This window comes from Gouania willdenowi, chromosome 21 (assembly GCF_900634775.1).
Source record: "Gouania willdenowi chromosome 21, fGouWil2.1, whole genome shotgun sequence".
NCBI classification, from domain to species: domain Eukaryota; kingdom Metazoa; phylum Chordata; class Actinopteri; order Blenniiformes; family Gobiesocidae; genus Gouania; species Gouania willdenowi.
Genome location: NC_041064.1, coordinates 1096207 through 1113686, shown reverse-complemented (window position 1 = coordinate 1113686; position 17480 = coordinate 1096207). Strand labels below are relative to the sequence as shown.

Below are 17480 nucleotides of genomic sequence, written 5' to 3'. Positions count from 1 at the left end.
CTCAGTCATTGTGATCTTAGGTATTTAAAAACTACAGGACATGATGTAAATACAGACTTTAAACACATAACTTGGTCACAGTTAACACATAATAAATAAAATCACTACCTCGTGTCACCTGTCACTAGGGCAGATAATAAATGATACAATAATTAGAACAGTAGTTTACACATTTACAGAACAATTTACAACAATAACTGTTATGTTCATTGTGGACAATGTGATGTTTGTTGCTTAGTAAAATACACCATCGTTATCAGACTTCTGCAGAGCTTGATGATGAGTTGATCATTTCATTTGATCAGGTTTTGGGACCAGCTGGTGTTAAAGTGTTAAAGGTCTCACAGCCTCTTAAACTAAACCAAAGAAGGGTATATCAAAAAATAAATACTTTATAGCTCAATAAATGCATCTTATTTAGAAAATATTACATATTTTCACATCATAAACAATAATAATTTTCAACAAAAATTATTTAACCTTTGAGACAAAAATATTAATGTCTTAAAGTGCAAGTAATTTTAACGACACTAACAGTGATTAATTGTAATTGAACTTTAGTAATTGAGAATGTAATTTTAATTGACTTTCTGGGGATAAAAATAATTGTAATTGAATTATAATTGGAAAAAATGGTGGTCACAGTGATTGTAATTTATTTGTAATTTAACATGGATAATTGATAATGTAATTGACCCTACCCTGCTTGTCATACATAAGAAATATGTTCCAAGTTCCTAAATAAGTGAAGAAAAGCATTGAATGGATGCTTGTGTATTGGTTTAAAAATGTGTTTATTGTTGATGAACCAGTTAAAAAATGTCTAACGAAGGATTTCATCATAAAGAACTTTATCTACGTCTGTTATTCCTCAAACATCCACAGCTCAAATAAACATATAAAAAGCTTTTATGATGAGGAAACATTTATGTTTATTAATTGTGGATCACATTAGTACAGTCGACCTGATGCTATTCTTCTGATACAATCATTTTACATTTACATCGTCTAAACAAAAATCAGTTCATTATACTAGTAATAACTTATTTAAATATCATGAAACATTATCTCAATACAATCAAATGCAAACTCCATTTCATTTCCATTTTCAACCATAATAATACATTACTGTTAAATATTCTCAGATCTCTGCTGGTCTCATAGTTCAGATCACTTCCTTAATGACACAAATAGAAAACTTTCATACATTTATGCCTCAAAAGAACTGTTTTAATAATATTTTAAATACCTTTACGTTAATATTTCATTTGGCAGTGACTGTCTTCATACATGAGTCGCTTTAATAATGAACGTTCGTTGTCAACATTTAGATTTGGTTTTTGGTCAAATAAAATCCCTGCAGAGCCATGTCTCATACTATTGTTGTTTTTGCTAAATAGCAGGTTTTGATAGATGATTTATGGACATTTATAATGTACAATATTTTTAAATAATGAGATTAATGAATACAGTAACCTTTCAGAACTTATGATGAGCCTGGAAAAGATCAGAACCTGATAATCACTCTCTGTCTCCACCTGGTGGTGATATTTATATATACTTTATTCATCCCCAGAAGGGGAAGTTTAAGTGTCCAGTAGCATAAATTTCACACACACACTCATATCATAAATAAATAATAAAAATTACAAAAAACCAGTAATAAGAGTACATGTTTCACACGCTGGGCTCAGTTATCTGGTGGATGGAGAACCAGAGTTTAGTGATGGAGGAGTTTGGACTGCAGGGCGACTTCTTCATTCCCTCAGAACACGTGTTAAAGTCAAGGCCCGGGGGCCAACTCGGGTCCTTAAAAGCATCCAGTGTGTCCCGCAGGAGAAAACATGAATCAGCGTTTATGAATGAAATGCTTCTCACACACATGCATTAATGGAGAGATATCACAATGCTTTAACTATGAGGGAAGTGCATCTTCAATGTTGGGGTTCAGTGCCTTGCTCAAGGGGCATCTCTGCATTACCAGAACAACTTCCGTATTTCTGGTCCGCACTGAGACTTGAACCGACAACCATTCGGTTCCCAACCCAAGTCCCTAACGACTGAGGCGACCTTTTTCAGGTCGTGACCCCATTTTGATTTCACAAGATATTTTTATACTGTATTATATTTAAACTATATTTATATTTGATAAACTGAAAGTTTAGAATACAGTTGTTTGAGATTGTGTTTGGTAAAGAACAATTAAAAATAAATAAATAAATGCAATAATAATAATAATAATAATAATAATAATAATAATAATAATAATGGTAATAGGGCACACTGTGGATTAGTGGTTAACATGTCCGCCTCACAACAAAAAGGTTCTGCGTCCTAGCCCTGGGGTGGACATTTGGGTCCTTTCTGTGTAGAGTTTGCATGTTCTTCCTCTGTGCACTCAGGCTCCTCCCACAATCTAAAAACGTGATGTTAGGGTGAATAAAGTCTCTAGATTGGTCGTAGGAGTGAATGTGAGTGTGTGTTTGAATGAATAATGGGTGTACCCCCTGTCTAACGCCCAGTGTGAGATAGGCACTGCAGACCCCCCCACCCCCCACCCTGAATTAGTGTTTATATTATTAATATTACACATATTCAGACAGGAGGAGGGGCCAGGGTTTTCCTCTGATGTCACTTTCAGCTGATCTCAGCACTTTTAAAAACTGATGGAGCAGCTCAGCAGCAGTATGGAAACAAGGCAGTCCTCTTGTTTCCACACAGGTGACCCCTGGTGAATGAAAACACCGACTACCTGGGTCTCCAGCGGGAGGATTCAGACTGTACCCAGGAATGATGCTCATATCTGAGCACTTTAGTAAAAGTGATGTTAGAACCAGTATCAGTGACACGCCTCCTCTGTTTACACTCCTTTAACTTATGATTGTTATGTATTTACTGTATTATTCTTAGTTTCTCTTTTCATTTGTGTAAATGTTTTAACAACTGTAAAGTGTTTTAGAGTTTTTGAAAAGTGCTTATAAATAAAATGTATTATTATTATTATTATTATTGATGAGACGAGTGTGAAAAGGACAGTATGAGTTCTCACTGTGAAAAGGTACATTTACGAGGTTTACCATTCACTGACCAGGTCCATGATTATTTCACTTATTATTTTAATTACATTTACACACAGGAAGTTCACAAGATGAACACTAAACAGGCCGATGTAGCCGCATTAGCTTTAGCAGCTAACATGGTCGTCAGAAACCGATACCATGTTTCCACAAAAAATCTTTGAAGGAATCAACGCTGTAACGGGAAAAATGATCTAATCTCTGTCAGCCAAGGCCAGTTTATACGTCTTGACCTTTGACCTCATGTAAGAACTAAACAAGAGCAAGATTTCTGAGAGTGTAAAAAGTCTTATCGCGAGACATTTCTGGAGACCCCATTTTAATTACACAACCCCACATGGGGTCACGACCCCAAGGTTGAAAAACACCACTTTATGTTTTGTTACGCTGACACATCAGAAGCTTTACCAACACTGGAGCTAAATGTCCCTCAGACAAAACGATAGCATGTTAGCATGTTAGCATGTGGCTACCATGGGAGACTGAATCTAGATCAGATTCACCTGTGGAACCGTGTCATGGTCTGCGTTCACATCGCACTGAGATACGTGCACATGCGCACTACCAACTACCAAAATTTGTGTTTATTTTTGTTTTCAAAGTGAACGGACACGAGTTTTATTTGTTTATTGGATTATTTTAGCGTTATAATGTCAGTATGGAGGTAAACTGTGACACCGGTTTATGGTTCTTTATCTGGACTCGTTACCATGGAAGGACCAGGAGGGGCTCCAGGACCCCAACCAGTGGGACCTCCTCATAGTGGGAGGAGTCTGACCTGGTATTGGATGGTGGAGCTACACCTGTGTGTGTGTGTGTGTGTGTGTGTGTGTGCGTGTGTGTGTGTGTGTGTGTGTGTGTGTGTGTGTGTGTGTGTGTGTGTGTGTGTGTGTGTGTGAGAGAGAGAGATAAAATAAAAAACAATAGAATAGAATGAGCTCATCAGAGCTGGATGCTGATTGGCTGACGCTGGGCAGGGCAGGAAACAAGGCGTCGGGAGCGCGCGCAGGGCATGCATCCGCGCTCCCGCGGAGTTTTTTTGGGATCCGGTGTGGAGCAGAAGAGGTGTCAGGTTACAAAGAGCCACACAGGATGTGAAGTAGTCACTCCTTCACAATAAGAGTAAACCGCTGACTAACATGTTTAATCACAAACGCACACAGTGAGACTGTGGGAATAAACAGCACCAGCATGACTCAGCATAATATTAACCAATCATAACACTTTACCTGCTTCTATACACACTTGTTCTCATTTCCAGGGAGAACATGTAAACTCCTCCAGCCATTCATTATCACTGATTTATTTATTTGTAGATATTTTTGACAGTAATTTTGAGCAAAGTGTTTTAACTGTGGACAGTTTGTTTAAAACCAGCCTTAAAAAGGTTAACTACTAGTAATACTAACATGTTAGTGCTGGGTTGGTTTTTTTGTTTGAGGACAATGAGGTGGACATAATAATAATACATTTTATTTAGAAAGGGCTTTCACAGGAGCTCAAAGACACTTTACAAAAGGTGAGACATCAGAGACATAAAAAAGAGACACAAATAGAAGTATTTATAGTAGAATAGTCTACTGCGTATGACAGAGCGAGGTTTTTAATCATTTTAAATGTTTTATTGATTTTTAAACTGTTAAATGTTTTTGTTGCATTTTTTAATCATGCTAAGCATATTGAATTGCCTTGTGTATAAAATGATCTATAGAAATAAATGTACCTTTCCTAGAACAAACATAAGACATCAAAGGTATAATGAGCATGACTGTATGAAGGTAGATTTGTGTCTTTATTATTCAATAATAAAAAACAAAAAGAAACATTTTTTTTTTACTTCAATCAAAAAAATTATTTCAATCAAAGAAAAAAAGTGTCCAAATGCAAAAAAAAAAAAAAAAAAAAAAAGAAAAAGAAAAATTGAGATTGAATAATAATAATAATAATTTTGTTTAAATAATAAAAACATAAATCTACTTCCATATGGGCACGCGCACACACACACACACGCACGCACGCACGCACGCACGCACGCACACACACACACACACACACACACACACACACACACACACACACACACACACACACACACACACACACACACACACACACACACAATAACAGAAATAATTCGCAGAGATGAAACTGACGCTTTTATTGTGAAAGTCCCAGGCCGGAACCGGCCGTGCTACGTGCGTGTGGTGTGACTGCAGCGCAGCGCCGTCGGATCCAATGTGGCAGTGATCTGGACTACCAGGACAGCAGCACAGACCCGGACCAGAACCGGTAGACCCGGCCCAGCCTCAGCCTTGTTAGCGGCGGAAGGAGCCCCGCGGCCGGTACCGGGAGACCCGCACAGGGTCCCCCTCCCCCTCCCCCCGGTAAGTGAACGGTAAACGGTGTCTGCTTTCTTCTCCTGCATGAGTCAAACCGTGCGCTGAGGAGGCCCTGGAGGAGCTGATGGAGCTCCATCACAGGCTCCTCATCCCCACTCTCAGGCCGGCCTCGGAGCTCCGCAGCCCGGCTGACAGCGGCCCGGCTTACCGGGGCGAGGCGTGTCCGTCACACACGCACACACGCACGCGCACGGGCGTGTTCCCTGCTGCACCAGTGAAACCAGTGCTGCGCATCACTGAGACAGCTGTGGTTCTCTACTGGAGGCCCGCGGCCCGTTAAAGGTCACACTGAGCATCGTGTGTGTGTGTGTGTGTGTGTGTGTGTAGTATTTCAATAATCATTAGTTAAATTAAAGCTACAGTGTTCAAACGAGATCCATCATTTAATACCAAACAATTTGTTTCATTTTTAAAATGTACTTTTATTTATTACAAACTTATATATTTGGGTCAATGACGTAAGGATTTCACTGCGTGATGTTTCATAAAATGTTCATCATCAGGCAAGGTTTGCATGAATATTATGATGGAAATAAATATAGAAATACTTTGAAATCTTATTCAGGACTATAATTAATGCGAGTGCATATATACTCATTTACTACATATTTGGAAACTTTTTATACATTTAAACCTTTTTAACTAAAAGAAATGCAGTTGGAAATAATAATTAAGAGTAACGTCATTGATGAATTTACATATATATGTGTGTGTGTGTGTATATATATTTGTCAGAAAAAAGCTTCTACTTCTTTTAAAAAAATAAATAAATAAATCAAGGCTTTGCAGCAGAGAATATTATATCAATTATTTTTAATACGGTTTTATACGGTTGTAGAAAGTCACATGATGTTATTATAGGTTTAACCTGTGTTATCAGGACATGTAAAAGCAGTTATCATAGAAAATATAAAAGGAAATCTATTGTTTTAACTAAAGTTCTTTGTGTTTTTAAATCTATTGCATTTTAAATGAATAATGTGGTTTGTTGAACATGTTTTCTGGTAAAAAGCAGCTCAGACAGAGGCGTGCTGCTAACTGGGCCATCTGCCCGCTCTCCTGACTGAGCTGTGGGTGAACTGGAGTATGAAACTCCTCCACTGGCCTAATTCCACTGCAGCAAGACCAGGACATCATCTACTAAGACACAACATTACACCAAACCACCAAAAAGACACAAAATTCATCTTTAAAAATACATTAACTACAAAATAACACTACATTTAAAAAAAAAAAAAAAAAAAGATTCACAATATTTTAATTTAAACACAAAATGTCACGTAAACACGACACGGCCACTGCACAGACTGACAGTAAAAGTGCGTCTAATGTTCTGGACACTAAGAATAATTTTCTGAACAATTTGAGCTCATTTTTGTTCATTTTTAAAGTTTTTCTACAACTTCACCAAACTCACCATATTTTAACTTATTTTCATCACTTTTTCTTGCCATATTTTTGTTCCTTTTCATGTATTTTTGCTACATTTCTCCCATTTCTGACACTTCTACATCACATTTTAATGACGTTTCTGCACATTTTTCCACTTTCCAAACATCAATTCCAAACAGCATTAATAAACCATTTCTACCACTTTTACACCTAATGTCACATATGTTGACCCATTATTGCCACTTTTAACCTCTTTTCACCAGATTTCATGATTATTTTTGATAATTTAACCACATTCACCATTTGTCATGTCTATTCTTTACCAGTTTAAACTAATTGTTCCAATTTTGACACTTTAAACCCTTTTTACCACTGTTTCTGCCTGTTTTTGTCCACTCTAATTTATAACTTTTAACCAATTCCTGTGGACTACACATGTTACAGAGCAACGACATTTCATTTTAGTTTCATCTCACAAGAAATCATGAAGACAATCACACATAACATTTATAACATGGGAGCACAGAGTGGGGCGCCCCTTATTTAGATGAGAAATGGGAGAACAACTTAAGGAGAGGTGAGGGGGAAAAGGCAGGTTTTTAACTGAATTAGTGATTAAAACCAGTATGTCCATCTTTAAGATGACTATAATAATAATAATAAATGTTCCTGGATAACAGTGGATATTATTCAGATGAATAAATAAATGTGGTTATCACAGATTCATAGAACAATGGACCATCATTTTACTGACTTTATGGATGGACCCCAAAAATCTCTCCTTTATTCCCCCTTATAGATGGTCCTGTCTCCACATGACTGTTCTTCAATGTTCATGTCTGTGTTCAACCACCTTCAGCTACAGTGGGGGTCCCCGCTCTATGCGAGCTTTATTTTGGAGGGTCCCCGCTCTCTGGGACCTTTATTTTGAAAAGGTTGAGAACCACTGGTCTAAAGGCTCTACTGGGTGGATCCCAGTTTTTGTCTGATGTCATGTTGACTCTGCAGATGCTGCAGATGTTGACGTCCCTCATTAGAACAGGAAGTTCAGCACTCTGGAACCGAGCCCTGCTCCTCCAGACACGGTGAGGTCATCAAAGGGTCCAGTTATGATTGGACGATCATTCCTGTTAGATACAGTAACACTGTCTTACTGAGCTCCAACAACGTCTAACAGAAGCTCACATCCACGTCTGACACTGACCTAGCTATAAATGCTAATATTAGCTGTAAACGTTAATATTAGCTGTAAATTCTAATGTTAGCATGTTAGCTGTACATTCTCCCTTGGAAATATACAAGGATTCATCTATGTTTCCGTCTCCCTCAGCTGAAACATACACAACATGTTTGTTTGGAATATGAAACGGACGCTGCACAGACTGTCATGTTTGTACTAATATGAACAGATCTATTCTCTATATGTCTATGTCAGGTTTTATTACAGCTCTGATCCACTGGACATCAAACTATGGTGGATGTTGTTTGTCCTGCAGAAGGAAATGGTCTGCTCTCATCCATCTGGATACTGCATTAAGAGTGTGTGTGTGTGTGTGTGTGTGTGTGTGTGTGTGTGTGTGTGTGTGTGTGTGTGTGTGTGTGTGTGTGTGTGTGTGTGTGTGTGTGTGTGTGTGTGTGTGTGTGTGTGTGTGTGTGTGTGTGTGTGTGTGTGTGTGTGTGTGTTCAGTCATATCAGGGATGGATGGATGCAGTAGCTGATGGATGAGGATGGATGTCCAACACGTGTACTAGGAGTGTGACGATATCTCAATTCGACGATTATTGTGATATTTTTTCACACGATCGATTATTGATATGCTCGCGTTAAGTATCGATTTTTTTTTTTTTCCAAAAACCTTTTCTACTTTTTCACTAAAATGTGCAGCTACGTCGTCACATAAATATTGTCACTGTTTGTAGAAGGAACCAATATATTGTTTACTGTAATATTTCACTATAATGATGTCACTGGTGAGATAGACCCTTTTTATTGTTCACATAAAGCACTATTAGAGACACTTATTTGTTTACATTGGTATGTTGACACTTATTTACACTAAAATAGTGTCACTGTTCATGGGACACTTTTTATATTTATTGTCTTTCAGATATAAAATAAATATTGTATTTTTTCACTTAATCTTTTTTTTCTTGTTATGGCATAGATTATTGTAGATTGATTTTTGACCAACATATCAATAATCGTCATATCGTGAAACAATCGTTATCGTGAGCTGTGTATCGCGTATCGTATCGTGAGGTACCCAGAGGTTCCCACCTCTAACGTGTACTATGAACATCCTGTTGAGATGGAGGTGTGTGTGCGTCGCTCTAACGTAGTGAGGAGGAGGACTTTTCTACAGACTTGGAGAGGAAGAATCTTCAAAGACTTGAGGAGAACTTTGTGCACTGAAAACAGACGTGTGCACTCATACTCTGACTCATCAATCATCTGTACAATCAGTCCAGCCTGTGATGTTATTGGTCGCCCTCCAATAAAATAAACTATTGTTTACTATAATCTCTGTCTCCACTAATAAAAGAAGCTCTAATCTATCATCATACAGTCTACACTTCCTCTGACAGTCTGTGCAGCGTCTGTTTCATATTCCAAACAATAACGTGCTGTATCTTTAAGGTGAGGGAGAATCTTAAAGATGAATCTTTGTGTTCCATGTATTACAGACAATAAATGTTCTTCTGAGAGGAAGAACCGCTATACATAGACACTACACATGTTTGGTTAGCTTAGCATGTAGCAACCAGTCCACATGTGTGGTTAGCTTAGCATGTAGCGACCAGGCCACATGTTTGGTTAGCTTAGCATGTACCATCCATTCCACATGTTTGTGGCTGATGCTGACTGAGGTTCCTCTCTCTGTGTGTGTGTGTGTGTGTGTGTGTGTGTGTGTGTGTGTGTGTGTGTGTGTGTGTGTGTGTGTGTGTGTGTGTGTGTGTGTGTGTGTGTGTGTGTGTGTGTGTGTGTGTGTGTGTGTGTGTGTGTGTGTGTGTGTGTGTGTGTGACAGCAGTGTAGTGTTCTCAGTGAGCGTGGGAAAGTATAGAGGCTGAGGTTTTCTCTCTCAGTGAGGAGGGAATGTTGACTTGGAGAACCTCTCCTCTCTGTAATTTCACACAGATGTGGCAACGCTTCATGGAAACTCTGGTCTCATTTCTTCCTTATTTTCCCGTGGTGTGTTTATGCTCCTTTCGAGCCTCGTTCTCCTCGGCCTGTTCCAGCTCAGTCTCTGGTTTACAGGGTGTGCTGATTCTAAATGTCTGGTACCGCTGCTGCTGGAGGTCGCCTGAGGCAGAAGGATGGGCCAGAGTAGTGACGCAGACGTGAGGACACGTGAATGTTCTGAAGAATGTTTGTTAGAGAGTCTGATGTATCCTTTGATCTGATTGGACGCTGGGTTTGAAGCCCTCAGTGGAAACTGAAGGTGTTTGTGTGAGACGAGCAGACGCCGTGTCTGTGTCTGTGTCTGTGGTTCTGGAGGCGTTCAGAGATGTTGTTCCTGGCATCAGAACTACTGGAAAGTTCTCTGAGCTGCTTTAGGATCCGGCTGTGTATGGAGATCTGTTAATGCCACACTTTCACTTACTGTCAGAACAGCAGATCTAAACACTCCATGTCATTTCAACAAATGTCCCACGCACTTCAGTCTAGAAAATTCTGGCATTTTTACCAATTGTTCTGCGATTATTTAATATTCACACTGTAAATGTTTAGTTTGGTCATGCTAAATACTTACTGAGATATGGATAAAGTAGTGGTGGGGCGGGGGTTATGTGTCCTCCATCACATAGAAAGGTAAATATGGTATAGTAATAAGCTCCACCTACAGAAATAGATCTGCTATACATCCTGTCTGGTGGACATGTCAGCTCCTCTAAATAGTCACTAAGTCAGTGTGTGTTTGGGTCTGGAACATGTTCAGTAAACTACTTAGCATATGTCTCAGCTCCCTGTAATGTGATCAGCTTAGAGCTATGAACATAGACTGTTCACATCACTAATGATTAGTCAGATATACATTGGTTCTAGACTCACACACTCTGGATATATCAACATATATATATAATACTATTTTAGGTCCATAACTACATGTGTGAATGTAAGAATAAATATGTTTTAATTTATAATATAAATATTGCTCTATACTGGGATATGAAACTATTTTTCTTTCTGTAACTTCTACATTTTTATTTTGGACTCAAACTTTGGTTTATTTCACCACTGGTGAATATTTGTAAACCTTTACATGAGGTTGTGTGTTTGATAATCATTTATTTTATTTTATTTTTATGTATGTTCCTGTTTTTGTTGAAAAACAGTCATTTCCACATCTAACGTTCCACACTTGATTAAATGAAGTGAGTGTGCTGCTGAGACTGAGTTTACTGTGGGGGGGTTAATGGTCAAAGTGTTCCCACAAAGCTGGAAGCATCACATCGTCTAAAACATCTCTGTAAGCTGTAGCTTTCACATTGAACAGGTGAGTCTCCGCCCCCTGCTGGACTGGAGGGTAGTGGATCTGACCTGACCCTCACCTGGTCCATGGCTCTGTGAACGCAGCCAATCAGAGCTCAGCTTTCTGCTCTATGTCCTGCTCCTCCTGGTGGACGTTCAGCCCTGGAGCTCATTGACGTATTTGCTGTGCGTAGGAAAAAGCAGCTCTGCAGAGAGCACGATTCTTCCTGACAGATACACACACACACCAGCACTGATGCTGATCTACTTTTTCTACGTCTGTCACATCCTCTCAGGTTTGACCTGATGGAGCCCCACTGCGCCCCCTACAGCTACCCCCCCCATTAAGTGTGTGTGTGTGTGTGATGGTATGTGTGTGTGTGTCGTGAGGGAACAGTAACAGGATGCACACGGTCGATCAGCATCTGTTGTGTAACATCTTCTTTTTCTTGTTCTTCTTCTGCGTTTCCTGTTAAATCATAGAACACTGATAGAATCGCTGGCTCAGCGTTTATTTCACTGATAAATATGAGACTCAGCAGTTTCATTGTGCACAACAACAAAAAATACACAAAATGACTACAAGAGCACACACAGTTACAATAAAATGATATTAAAGAATACTAACAACATTAGATTTAAACACAAACAGTGAAGACACAAAAACGACATGAAAATTATTAAATTATTAAACACAAAGACAATAAACCCACACAAAGAATACAAAGAAGACACAAAACAATTCCTACAAGACAGGAACAGCTCTATTCTCTATATGTCTGTACTGAGTCTGACCCTATATTTGTGCGACTCAGGCTTGGTTTAACATACACTTGTTGGTTTCTCTGCCTCGAGCCCTCGAGCAAGTCACTGTGTCTCCAACAGCCTCCCGTTGTTGTTCATAATCAGCTCAGCGTCACAAGCGCCGCTAACGGGCATGAATCTGTGTATTAATACACACATTTCACATTCAGGCCATAAACGTTACACTCTCAGTGTAACAGATGGACAAATAAAAGCAGGAAAAACACTGTATGGATGGCTCTCTGGGAAAAACAAAAAGATCAGCAGATGAAGCCAAGTAAACAGGACAGGTAATTGGTTCGTTCTAGCAATGCTGACTCGGCAGAAAAGCTGTAGCCTCAGCCTCCAACAGTAACTGCAGCCATCTGTGGGTAAAGCTGTGGCAGTTACAGATCCTCAATCTGAACTATGAACTTTCTCCTCGTGTGAATCAGAGCTGATTTAAGATGTGAACATACTTGAGCGTAAACTGTGTGAGGGATGACATCACAGCTTCTATTGTCAAGCACTTTATAGTTATTCCATGAAATCCTACATTTCCCACAATTCTTGTTGTTTTCTCATAAAAATAGTCATAGTATCAACTGTGATTTGTGTTAGCGCTGCTGTTAGCTTAGCACTTAGCCTGCTTTTGTGTGTGTGTATACGTGTGTGTACGTACGTGGGGGTGTGTGTGTACGTGTGGGTGTGTATACGTGTGTGTACAGTGGGTCAAAGAAGTATTTATTCAGCCACCAGTTGTACAAGTTCTCCCACTTAAAAAGATGAGAGGCCTGTAATTTTAATCATAGGTAAACCTCAACTATGAGAGACAACATGGTACACATGAATTTAGAAGCGATCTACCCCCATAGCGTGTATATGTGTGTGTGTGTGTGTGTACGTGTGTGGGTATGGGGGGTGGATCGCTTTCAAATTCATGCGAACCAGTCTATTGAACACGTATACGAACACATTCCCTGCGTCTGCACGTCTGATCTACATTTCCCATAGACTTAGAATGGTTACACGGGCACAATGCACAAGTTAACGGATTTGTTCTGTGTATATATGTGTGTGTGTGTGTGTGTGTATGTGTGTGTTTTTTTTAATCTTTAAACTAAAATAAATATGTTGGGTTCTGAGTTCAGCAGCACATGAGAGCAGTGTGTGTGTGTAGCCTTTAATGTTGTGGCTTCTGTTATTTTTAGGTCACACACACGCAGCTGCACAGCCTCTGTGTGTGTGTGTGTGTGTGTGTGTGTGTGTTTCCGCGTTGGGTGGAGACATTTTCAGCTCTCAGAGACTCTTGTTTTCCATACCAAACACAACTTTAAACCAACGTTTTCTGATTATCTCATTAAATATAGTGTTAAAGTTGTTCTAAAGGAGAACCTGTAAGTGTCATAGGTGTGTTCAGTCCGTCAGCCGTCCAATCACAGCAGAGTTCAGAGCTGCAGAGATCATGATGGTGAAATAGTTCTGTCACCTGTCCATGCATTGTAGAGGTGTGTGTTGTGAGGAGGTGATGATGTCACAGAGCCATGGGAGTGAGTGGGAGTGGTTCAGGACGTTGGGCTTGTAATCGGAGGGTTGCCGGTTCAAGCCTCACCTGGGGCATCACTGTGGGATGTTAACCCCAAATTGCTCCCCAGGCGCCGCCAAAATGGCTGCCCACTGCTCCTCAGGGATGGGTTAAATGTAGAGGACAAATTCTATGTATGTAACAACATTAGATGGTCAATTAAAGGCGAAAGCCCCGATTTAGTTGGTAGTTTTTACAGACTTTGGTTCTTCTTTGGTCTGTTTTAGTCACATCTTTGTATAAGTCGTACTGTTCCAGGTCAGCATGCAGAAGGAGCTGATGGTGTGTGTGTGTGTGTTCAGGGCGGCTGATCTTTCCTGTGTGTCCGTGTTGGGGTGCCACCTTCAGGTGACCAAAGATAAGACACCTTCACTTTGCTCCTCCTCAGGTTTGGTTTGTGTTCAGGAAACAAAGTGATGGGATTCATAACGTCACACGAACAAAAACACTTTAACCACACACTCATCTATAGACATGTGCGCATAGAGCCGTTCCTTTCGTCTGAAACCACAGGGTCCAAGAACAAAGCCATGAGGAACCCCACAGGACACCATTAGCCTGTTAGCTTCCAATGCTAACAACCATTGTTTGTCATGAGCAGAATCAGAAGGTGATGATCATCAGTCAGTGATCCAGATTCTGTCGTTGATCACTTTGATCAGTTTCTGACTGAAGATGATCACATGTTGGTGTGATCTATTATATGTGTAATCTATTAACCTCTGCTGAACCGCCTCCTTTAAAGTACAACTATTATTAATATAATTGCTCTGGTTCTCCTGTTTCTGGTGTTGTGCTCTGTGCATCAGTATTATGGGTAGACCAGGAACTAGTGAAATGAGAAAGGTTCCACACAGTTTAGAGTGAGCAAAAAAAACAATTAACTGCATCATTTGTTTTTAGTGCTTAATTTATCTGCAATTAATGTGTAAAGCATAAACATTAAAAGAACTAAAATAGTAAAAACAAAAAGAATAAAAACAACAAAGTAGATAGATATCTTTAGAAAATAGAACATGCTCATTGCAGGGTGATGATAGTCCACAACACGTGATTGTTTCTCACTAAAGTTTTACTGATATTTATAATCAACATGTCAGACATTACAGTAAAAAATGTGCAGAAAAACCATTGAAATGTGATGGAGAAATGATGAATATAGGTTAAAACTGAATTATATTCTTAGTTTCTTAAAGGCATCTGGGGACCCCCTCCCAGTGTCTTGCGACCCCAAATGGGGTACTGGCCCAAAGGTTGAGAAGCCCTGCTTTAGAGGATGCTTTCTAATCTAAACGGTTCCCATAAATAGCACAGCCCAATGGTTTCCCAACAAGATGGGACTGATGTTACTTCATGTGAAAATGTTCTCACTGACGGTTTCAGGTTAAAATCACTGTATCACTGCTGTTGAGATGCTCAATGAGATTAGACACACACACACACACACACAGCTGTGAGTGAGTGAGGGCGGGGCATAGAGCAGTTAGGGAGGAAACAAGAAATCAACCCGTATCCATGGAAACCATCTCACTTTTAGTTTATCATCAAAGCAGATTCACTTTGAAGCTAAAAATTACCTTTTTTGTGTGTGTGTGTGTGTGTGTGTCAGAGGTCACATGTTCTACCCCTATAGGTGTCCACACAGTAAACACTAATTACCGACAGTGTGTAATCAGCTGTGGTCCATTTCTGTGAACGCACGCACACACACACACACACACACACACACACGGATTAAAGGGCACCATGTCACACACACCAGGGGCTGCTCCGCAGTTAGATCCAAGCCAAGTCTCTCATTAAAGTATGTGTGTGTGTGTGTGTGTGTGTGTGTGTGTGTGTGTGTGTGTGTGTGTGTGTGTGTGTGTGTAGCTAGCACACATTTCTGGTAATTCTACGTTTATTTCTGACTATCTCTACTCTTTTATTTGTCTCTTTATTCATGTTTAATGTGTTTGTTCTTTGCTCAGTATGATGGTGACCCTGTGCTGTAGATTAGTTTATCAGCCACCAGGGAGCGCTGTTCTCATTCAATAAGAGGTGTGTGTGTGTGTGTGTGTGTGTGTGTGTGTGTGTGTGTGTGTGTGTGTGTGTGTGTAATTATTCCCCCGCCACAAAGTGTGAAGGGTGATGAAGGTTTGAGCTTCATCTGAATTAAAGGGGACAGCTTTTCTCAGAAACATTTAAAGATATGATAACCATATTAAGTGTGTGGCTTCAGGTTATCAATACCGTGATGAGTTTGAAAATGACAAGCAGCAAAGTTTTTTTCCAGAGTTATTTCCCTTTTTCTGTTTTTTTTACTCTGTTTGAGGTATCTTCAAGGTGGACAGCTTTTCTTAGAAACTGTTTAAGATAGTTAGTAATTTTATATTCTGATGTGATATTTTCAAATATTATGTATACTTCTAAGTTATTAGATTTAGAACATTTAAGAAAAGGTTGTGAGTTCTAATGACAACCAATCTAGCGATGATGTTGATGACTATGTCTTCTTGTTTTAAATGTATTCGTGGAAAGCTCTTCAGATGCAACATTTCACAGACGACAAAACACAAAACAACCAATATTGACAAAAAGATAATTTTGATCACAACTCACAATCTCCCACTCCCCAGGGTTAATATACACACATAGATCTACACATTAGTGTGTACAGTATATAGATATACATGCATTATGTAACCAAATACAGCATATATACATACAGTATATACATACACAGCCATACACATATATAAGCTTAGGTTTGCACACATATATAACATATATCCAGTGACGTGCCGTCAGGGTAGGCAAGGTAGGCAGTGCCTACCCAAGGGTGAATTGATATTTTGATTATTTGTTTTTATTATAATATAATTAGAAATTAGTTATTTTTCCTACAGTACCTATAAGTTTGAAAGTGTCAGCATTTTGTGCGTTTCATAGTCCAAATGACTAAACAGCGCTATTTCCTGGAACAGCTGCACAGTTTTTTTTTTTTTTTTCACTCCGCTGTAAGGCAGAGGGAGGCCACGCCCCCTCCCAAAGTCACGTTGCTCCTCTGCCTCTGTTCCCATTATGTGTTTTTACGTGTTTGTGCATGCTCAGTCAGTTCCCCAAGATGAAAACCATTTACGTCCAAAGGCAGCTTAGAGAGCTGTCTTTGGCCGTAACCGTGCTATGCTAAATGCTATACGTAAGTTCACAGTGCATTAGTGAATAGATGCCATGTGACCGCTGCTGCTACGTTCTCTAGCTAGTGGGCGGGATAACACTACAGTCATGATGACAGCGCTAGAGATGATAAAGAAACTTTGTTTTGAGGAAAAACGACAGTTTTTAAAAGATGGAGACCAACACCTGAGCTACCAGACCTTCAGCAAAGATAAGGTCAGAACATTGTTGGTATTTTCTACAGTGAATGGAACAAAAGGAAGGATTGACTTTGTGGATGCTCCTCACTGAGGATGTTCTGAGTTGTTGTTGTTGTTATTTTCTCCATGTTTCTGTGTTTCCAACACAAACAACAGATGTGCTGTCATGTCATGAGATATATGTTGTTGGAGAGTATGGAGGCTATATTAAATAATGTTTATGTTTCTTTAATAGTATTTATGATGTTGATTTTATTATATGATAAATACTTGTGGATCTTGTTGGGTTTTTTCTTTCTTATTATGAATTTTATATTTTGATAAGCTCATTGAGATGATTTTGTTGGAAATTGCTTTATACAAATAAAGTTAATTTGAATTGAATTAACACTTGCCAGCAGAAACATATGAAA

The 17480-nt window shown here is 39.3% G+C and overlaps 1 protein-coding gene across 1 annotated transcript in view; it reads left to right on the top strand.

Moving 5' to 3' along the window:
- The first annotated feature begins 5267 nt into the window (after positions 1-5267).
- raph1a (Ras association (RalGDS/AF-6) and pleckstrin homology domains 1a) overlaps positions 5268-17480 on the top strand; it is a 34806-nt gene continuing 22593 nt past the window's right edge. Inside the window, exon 1 of the mRNA XM_028436278.1 lies at positions 5268-5461. The gene's annotated coding sequence lies outside the window, so the exon portion shown is untranslated. The remainder of the gene's footprint in view (positions 5462-17480) is intronic.